At 37.4% G+C, this 9,043-nt stretch overlaps 1 long non-coding RNA gene across 1 annotated transcript; it reads right to left on the bottom strand.

The window, feature by feature from the left end:
- Positions 1 to 4,957: 4,957 nt before the first annotated feature.
- On the bottom strand, positions 4,958 to 8,596 carry LOC133564893 (uncharacterized). Its single transcript, XR_009809364.1, has 3 exons — positions 8,546 to 8,596; positions 7,959 to 8,019; positions 4,958 to 5,088 (listed from the first exon to the last, which is right to left on the bottom strand). It is a non-coding gene; the product is annotated as an uncharacterized LOC133564893 (long non-coding RNA).
- Between the last annotated feature and the right edge of the window lie 447 nt (positions 8,597 to 9,043).

Genomic DNA, 9,043 nt, shown 5'->3' on the forward strand with positions numbered 1-9,043 from the left:
GGACACAAATGTCCGTCACACCCGAGCCCCTCTTTGATTGATTGACTGATTGATTGACACATGTATTAGTAGATCACGAAGGAAGAAAATACATGATATGAAACAGTGCAATCTACACCGTAAAGTACATATTCCGTAGAGTTGACCACTAAACTTCAATTAATTAATTCATGGCATCTCAATTACCTTCATTTTCTCATGTTTGTTGGTCACGTTCTGTTTGGTTTTGGAACTCATTGTGCACTCTGGTTTGTTTTGTCCCCATGACAACTCATTAATTTGGACTCACGCACCTGTCAATCACTGCACCACTATTTAAGCCTGTAGCTGCCAGGCAGTCAGCCTGGCGACATCCCCCTCTACACACCCTTGATACGCCACACTGTGAACCCACACCAAACAAGAATGACAAAACACATTGGAGCGTCATCGCTGCCCGTGGGACACAAATGTCCGTCACACCCGAGCCACTCTTTGATTGATTGACTGATTGATTGACACATGTATTAGTAGATCACGAAGGAAGAAAATACATATTCCGTAGAGTTGGCGACTAAATGGTAACACCCGGATATGTTTGTTAACTTCAATTAATCAATTTACCTTCATTTTCTCATTTTTGTGGTCACGTTCTGTTTGGTTTTGGAACTCATTGTGCACTCTTGTTTGTTTTGTCACCATGACAACTCATTACTTTCACCTGTTGTGTGTTCACGACTCACACACCTGATTTGTTTGGACTCACGCACCTGTCAATCACTGCACCCCTATTTAAGCCTGTAGTTGCCAGGCAGTCAGCCTGGCGACATCACCCTCTACACACCCTTGATACCTGATTGCTCACTCCTTGCCATAGATTTATGCTTTTCATGTCACAGTAAGTGTTTTTGTTTTTGTTGTCCATAATTCTGCCATTGTGGGAGTTTTTGTTATTAGAGTCAAGTTTTGAACCATTTTTGAGTTAATAATAAAAGATGTCATTACCTTATGATTGATTGAGTGATTGATTGATATTTGAGAACAAGTTGCAGACTTGTACCAAAATTTGTTTTTTATACGTTAAAATACATTTTTCTGTCAAAATCTCCCCGAACGTTTGTGGTGCAAAATTTTTTGTCAATATTTTTTTTTTTTTTTATTACAATGTCATAGTTTTCTTTTATGAATGTGTTAGTATTAATAAGCATCCTCCACCCGACCAAATTTGTGCAAGACGTTTGAGCTACAGTTGTGCTGCAAACTTTTGTTCTTCTATTATAATTTTTCACGTTATTACCATTTTATAGTTTTCCTATTATTAAAATATAAAGAAAATATTTACCACCCCCCCCCCCCCACACACACACACACACAATATGTCAAAATCTCCCCAAACATGTCCCATTTGTTTGTACTCCATTTTCTTTAATCATCTAATATGGTTGTTATGTTACTAAGAGTATATCATTTTAATATTAAAGTACCAGTAAAGTGGAAAAACAAAGTCATTTTGATAGTAGGCTAATATAGCTAATATAGACACTTACATCATGCGTTGCCTTCATTATAAGACTATATAAGACTTATAAAGTCACTTTGATAGTAGGCTATTATAACTAATATGGACACTTACGTCATGTGTTGTCTTCATTGTAACACTTACATAAGACTTTTAAAGTCATTTTGATAGTAGGCTAATATAGACACTTACATCATGTGTTGCCTTCATTATCACACTTATACAAGACTATTAAAGTCATTTTGATAGTATGCTATTATCGCTAATATGGACACTTACGTCATGTGTTGTCTTCATTGTGACACTTACATAAGACTTTTAAAGTCACTTTGATAGTAGGCTATTATAACTAATATAGACACTTACGTCATGTCTTGTCTTCATTATAACACGTATACAAGACTATTAAAGTCATTTTGATAGTAGGCTATTATCGCTAATATAGACACTTACGTCATGTGTTGCCTTCATCGTAACACTTATATAAGACTATTAAATTTATTTTGATAGTAGGCTATTATGAGTAATATGGACACTTATGTCATGTGTTGTCTTCATTGTGACACTTACATAAGACTTTTAAAGTCACATTGATAGTAGGCTATTATCGCTAATATAGACACCTACGTCATGTGTTGTCTTCATTATAACACTTACATAGGACTTTTAAAGTCATTTTGATAGTAGGCTAATATAGCTAATATAGACACTTACATCATGTGTTGCCTTCATTATAACACTTACATAAGACTTTTAAAGTCATTTTGATGGTAGGCTAATATAGACACTTACATTATGTGTTGCCTTCATTATCACACCTATACAAGACTATTAAAGTCATTTTGATAGTAGGCTATCATCGCTAATATAGATACTTACGTCATGTGTTGCCTTCATTTTAAAACTATATAAGACTTTTAAAGTCATCTTGATAGTAGGCTATTATGAGTAATATGGACCCTTACGTCATGTGTTGCCTTCATTGCAACACTTATACAAGACTATTAAAGTAATTTTGATAGTAGGCTATTATCGCTAATATAGACACTTACGTCATGTGTTGCCTTCATTATAACATTTACATAGGACTTTTAAAGTCATTTTGATAGTAGGCTAATATAGCTAATATAGACACTTACATCATGTGTTGCCTTCATTATCACACCTATACAAGACTATTAAAGTTATTTTGATAGTAGGCTATTATCGCTAATATAGACACTTACGTCATGTGTTGCCTTCATTGCAACACTTATACAAGACTATTAAAGTAATTTTGATAGTAGGCTATTATCGCTAATATAGACACTTACATCATGTGTTGCCTTCATTATGACACTTATACAAGACTATTAAAGTCATTTTGATAGTAGGCTATTATAACTAATATGGACACTTACGTCATGTGTTGCCTTCATTGTAACACTTATACAAGACTGTTAAATTCATTTTGATAGTAGGCTATTATAGCTAATATAGACACTTACATCATATGTTGCCTTCATTATAACACTTATATAAGACTTTTAAAGTCATTTTGATAGTAGGCTATTATCGCTAATATAGACACTTACGTCATGTGTTGCCTTCATTATCACACTTATATAAGACTATAAAAGTTATTTCGATAGTGGGCTATTATGAGTAATATGGACACTTACGTCATGTGTTGCCTTCATTATGACACTTATTAAAGTCATTTTGATAGTAAGCTATTATCGCTAATATAGACACTTACGTAATGTGTTGCCTTCTTTACAAGACTATATAAGACTTTTAAAGTCACTTTGATAGTAGGCTATTATAACTAATATGGACACTTACGTAATGTGTTGCCTTCATTATAAGACTATATAAGACTTTTAAAGTCATTTTGATAGTAGGCTATTATGAGTAATATGGACACTTACGTCATGTGTTGCCTTCATTATAACACTTGCATAAGACTTTTAAAGTCATTTTGATAGTAGGCTAATATAGACACTAACATCATGTGTTGCCTTCATTATCACACGTATACAAGACTATTAAAGTCATTTTGATAGTAGGCTATTATCGCTAATATAGACACTTACGTCATGTGTTGCCTTCATTATGACACTTATATAAGACTTTTAAAGTCATTTTGATGGTTAATATAGCTGAAATGGACACTTACATCATGTGTTGCCTTCATTATAAGACTATATAAGACTTTTAAAGTCACTTTGATAGTAGGCTATTATAACTAATATGGACACTTACGTCATGGTTTGTCTTCAGTGTAACACTTATATAAGACTTTTAAAGTCATTTTGATAGTAGGCTATTATAACTACTATAGACACTTACATCATTTGTTGCCTTCATTATAACACTTACATACGCAGGCAGAAACGTAGACGCATTGGTCATAAAGTAGTGAATAAAGTAGTATTATCCTCCATGAAATTGTGCAACAAGTGCTAGAAGTGTTGTATTCCAGGAGATAGTGATATAGTCCAGTATGCAAGCTGCTTCATTCCTTTTCTTCTCCTCCGTCACCCGACTCTGGAAATCTTATCTGCTGTCATCTGGCCTTTTGTTTCTCTTATCTGACTTGATCAAGGCCCAAGCTGAGCCCCCCCGCCCCCATGGTCGGGGTCCCTTGCTCCGTCTTGGCAGGCCAGATGGAGGACCTGGACCTGCCGGGAGCCTGAAAGAACACTTGCCGGGGTCTTCGGTCACACACACAAAAGCAAGCAGAAGGGGCCTTTTTTTTAAAAAAAGTTACACAATGAAGTCGTCCTTGCGGAATACGTAATCTTGTCGGACTGAAGAAACCTGAAAGGAGCCGGTAATTCATTGAACTTCTCGAACGGTCTGACGTCTGGTCCCTAGTGGCTCATCGGCCCTATTTCAGAGATGTGTGAAAATGGAAAAAAAATATTTATATTTGACACAAACCTTCCTAATTGTTAGAAATTCCACTCTTTATGTTATACATGCTTCACTGATGAGAGTATTTGGCAAGCGGCGCTTTTTCCTACTAATTCAGCGATCCTTGAACTCGTCGTGGTCGGTTTACACGCACAACTTTCTCTGACGCTGCCACAGAAGATGCCACTCCATCTTTGTCTCGTTTTGTCCACCAAACCTTTTATGCTGTGCGTGAATGCAGAAAGGTGAGTGTGACAGTCTCTCGCTGTTGTGCGGGTTCCATGGACCACCAAGGAAGGACATGCTTGATCAGGTTTGACTCTGATTAATTTTTTCAAATAAAGAAAGTCTTTTGGGGCGTCGTCGCTCCCACTGCTCGCTCCTCTTGCTCTTTGTCGCTTCTGCTTTTCAGGCACTGCTGCGGGCTCTCCAACTCCTTCTGCCCCGATCTCTCCTCCTTCTCCCTTTTTATACACCGAGAGGAGATATGATCGTGTCCAGGTGCGCGACCCACGCACCTGATCTCGTCTGCGGCGTCGCACCCAACACGCCCCGCCTCGCCGCTCGTTCGAATACTCCGCCTCCCCTCCGCCATCTTGGGCCGGGCTCCAGCGTGCCCTGCCGCTCTGTCGGACCATCGGCTCCGCCTCTCCACAGTGAGCTTTGTTGATGTTATCGACTTGTGTGGAGCGCTAATCAGGAAAAATTCTGTCAGTCCATGACTGCAAGCTAATCGATGCTAACATGCTATTTAAAAAAAAAAGTCTGAGAACCACTGCATTATCGGTATCATTCTTTAAAGCAGTCATCTGTATCGGCTTTGAAAACTACATTGTTCCTCCTTAGTTGTTTCTAATGTTTTATGGCCCATAGTCACTGGAGTAAAAATGAATCAGAATTAAAAAAAATAGCATTCGGATTCATTTTATATTTATGTTATTGGTTTATTTCTAACATGCATTAATTGTTATTGGAGAAAAAAAACATTTTTGTATTTGTTTGTTTATATTTACATTTTGATAATATCATATTTGGTTACTAGGGGTGTAAAAAAATTGATTTTTGAAATTAATCGCAAATCTTATTTGTAACGATTCTAAATAGATTGAAAAAAAGTCTAAATTTATTATTTTTTTCCTTTTCAACTCTGTTTTCTTCAGCCATTTAGGCAAATAATTTCATTGATGTAGATCACAGGTGTCAGATCTGGCCCATGACATCATTTTATCTGGCCCTCTTACACCTGGTAATGATATGTGTCAATAAAATACTTAATATTTTCCCACAAAATTTAATAGATTTTTGTTCATTTTGAATGAAAACAAATATATGTACTGCTTGAAATTGCACACCTTTTAAACTTTAATAATACTGCAACAAATATTACAGTATCATACTTTCCAAACATGTTTTTGTCTAAATAAAAATACTAAACTTTACAGCAAACTACCCATCAAATTATTAAAAATGACAATAAACGTTGCATTGTACAAACCCCGTTTCCATATGAGTTGTGAAATTGTGTTAGATGTAAATATAAACGGAATACAATGATTTGCAAATCATTTTCAACCCATATTCAGTTGAATCCACCACAAAGACGAAATATTTGATGTTCAAACTCATAAACTTTTTTTTTTTTGCAAACAATAATTACCTTAGAATTTCATGGCTGCAACATGTGCCGAAGTAGTTGGGAAAGGGCATGTTCACAACTGTGTTACATCACCTTTTCTTTTAACAACACTCAATAAACGTTTGGGAACTGAGGAAACTAATTGTTGAAGCTTTGGAAGTGGAATTCTTTCCCATTCTTGTTTTATGTAGAGCTTTAGTCGTTCAACAGTCCGGGGTTTCCGCTGTCGTATTTTACGCTTCATAATGCGCCGCACATTTTCCATGGGAGACAGGTCTGGACTGCAGGCGGGCCAGGAAAGTACCCGCACTCTTTTTTTACGAAGCCACGCTGTTGTAACACGTGCTGAATGTGGCTTGACATTGTCTTGCTGAAATAAGCAGGGGCGTCCATGAAAAAAGACGGCGCTTGGATGGCAAGATATGTTGTTCCAAAACCTGTATGTACCTTTCAGCATTAATGGTGCCTTTACAGATGTGTAAGTTACCCATGCCTTGGGCACTAATGCACCCCCATACCATCACAGATGCTGGCTTTTGACTTTGCGTCGATAACAGTCTGGATGGTTCGCTTCCCCTTTGGTCTGGATGACACGATGTTGAATATTTAAAAAAAAAAGGTTAAATGTGGACTCGTCAGACCACAGAACATTTTTCCACTTTGCATCAGTCCATCTTAGATGATCTCGGGCCCAGAGAAGCCGGCGGCTTTTCTGGATGTTGTTGATAGATGGCTTTCGCTTTGCATAGTAGAGCTTAAACTTGCACTTACAGATGTAGCGACAAACTGTATTTAGTGGCAATGGTTTTCTGAAGTGTTCCTGAGCCCATGTGGTGATATCCTTTCGAGATTGATGTCGGCTTTTGAAACAGTGCCGTCTTAGGGATGGAAGGTCACGGTCATTCAATGTTGGTTTCCGGCCATGCCGCTTACGTGGAGTGATTTCTCCAGATTCTCTGAACCTTTTGATGATATTATGGACCGTAGATGCTGTAATCCCTAAATTTCTTGCAATTGCACTTTGAGAAACGTTGTTCTTAAACTGTTTGACTATTTGCTCACGCAGTTGTGGACAAAGGGGTGTACCTCGCCCCATCCTTTCTTGTAAAAGACTAAAAATATTTTGGGGAAGCTGTTTTTATACCCAATCATGGCACCCACCTTGTTATGATCCGCTGCCCGGATCATTCCATGTTCTAGTTTTGTTCCGTTTTTGTATCATAATCTGTTGTTTGACGTCCTTAGTTCCTGTTTTAGTCTGTTTCCATTGTACCATATTATTTTCACCTACCGTGGTTTCCAGACGCAAACCTGTTTTGCTAATCACCATCCTTATTTAAGCCAGCCCTTTCTGTTCATTCACTCTCTGATCTGTACAGTGACGTTTGCTGGGCATGGTGATGCCGGATTCGTTCTTCCATGGAAGCGATCGGGCAACAAAAACAGGGTATGGTAAGAAATAACGATTTATTAAACTAATAAATATCATGGTCCACGTCTTGGACCATGTCATATTCTGGTTTTGTTTCTCTTTTGTTATCATCCTGTGTTGTATTCGACGTTTATGGTTCCCGGTGGCACTTCCTGTTTGGTTTCTGTTGTCATGGTTACTCATTTAGTGACACCTGATTCTGGTTTGTCGTCACGCACCTGAATTGATTAGTTATCTCCTTATTTAAGACCGCCCCTGTTTTACATTAGGTCTCGGACTATACTTTGCCTGACGCAACAGATGACGTCGCATTCCCGCATTGTGGTAAAGTACTTTTGTTATTCGATTAGCTTCCAGGCTATTTTTTTTATTTCGTTGTCCCTAGTTTACATACTAGCTCTTTCTAGCTCCTATGCTAAGTTCTGTTGGTCTGTCTATAGTGCCTTGTGCAAGTGTTTTTGTTATTAGTTTGTTTTTCTAGTCATCATTCCTACCTTTACGCTGTGTTCCATCTCCGCTGCACCACGAGAACGCAAACACACGCCACGATGCCACCTAAAGGTCACAATAAAACAGACTAGTAAACAGAAACACTGGCACAAGGACACAAAAGGCAAAACAAAAGCTACTAGCATGAGAGCTAGGGATGAATAAAGGCGTAGCGCGAAATGTAGCGAGTATAAACATGTATACACATATATATATATATATATATATATATATATATATATATATATATATATATATATATATATATATATATAAAAGCAGTCGTCACTTGTCGCGTAATGCAAATTACGATTCAAGAGAGAATGAACAGAAAGAGCTGGCTTAAATAAGGCAGTAATCAGCAAAAAAAGGTGTGTGTCGAAGGTAAGGGGCAGGTGAAAACTAATGAGCAACCATGATCACAGAAGAAAAACAGGAAATAATGAAGTCAAACAACCGAATGTGATATAAAAGGAACAAAGCAACAATATGGTATGATCCGGGCATCGGATCATAACACACCTGTTCCCAATTAGCCTTTGTGTTTTTGTTATTAGTTTGTTTTTGTAGTCAGAATAATCATCATTCCTACCTTTACGCTGTGTGCACCACGAGAACGCAAACACACGCCACGATGCCACCTAAAGGTCACAATAAAACAGACTAGTAAACAAAAACACTGGCACTAGGACACAAAAGGCAAAACAAAAGCTACTAGCATGAGAGCTAGGGACGAATAAAGGCGTAGCGCGAAAGCTAGCGAGTATAAACATATATATATATTTATATATATATATATATATATGTTTATACTACGCCTTTTTTTATCCCTAGCTCTCATGCTAGTAGCTTTTGTTTTGCCTTTATATGTATACAATATATATATATATATATATATAAGCTGTCGTCACTTGTTAAAATCAGGATTCGAGAGAGAATGAACAGAAAGGGCTGGCTTAAATAAGGCAGTAATCAGCAAAAACAGCAAGGGTCAGGTAAAAACTAATGAGCAACCATGGTCACAGAAGAAACATAGGAAATAAGGAAGTCAAACAACCGAATGTGATATAAAAAGGAACAAAGCAACAAT

This window comes from Nerophis ophidion, linkage group LG13 (assembly GCF_033978795.1).
Source record: "Nerophis ophidion isolate RoL-2023_Sa linkage group LG13, RoL_Noph_v1.0, whole genome shotgun sequence".
Classification (NCBI taxonomy): domain Eukaryota; kingdom Metazoa; phylum Chordata; class Actinopteri; order Syngnathiformes; family Syngnathidae; genus Nerophis; species Nerophis ophidion.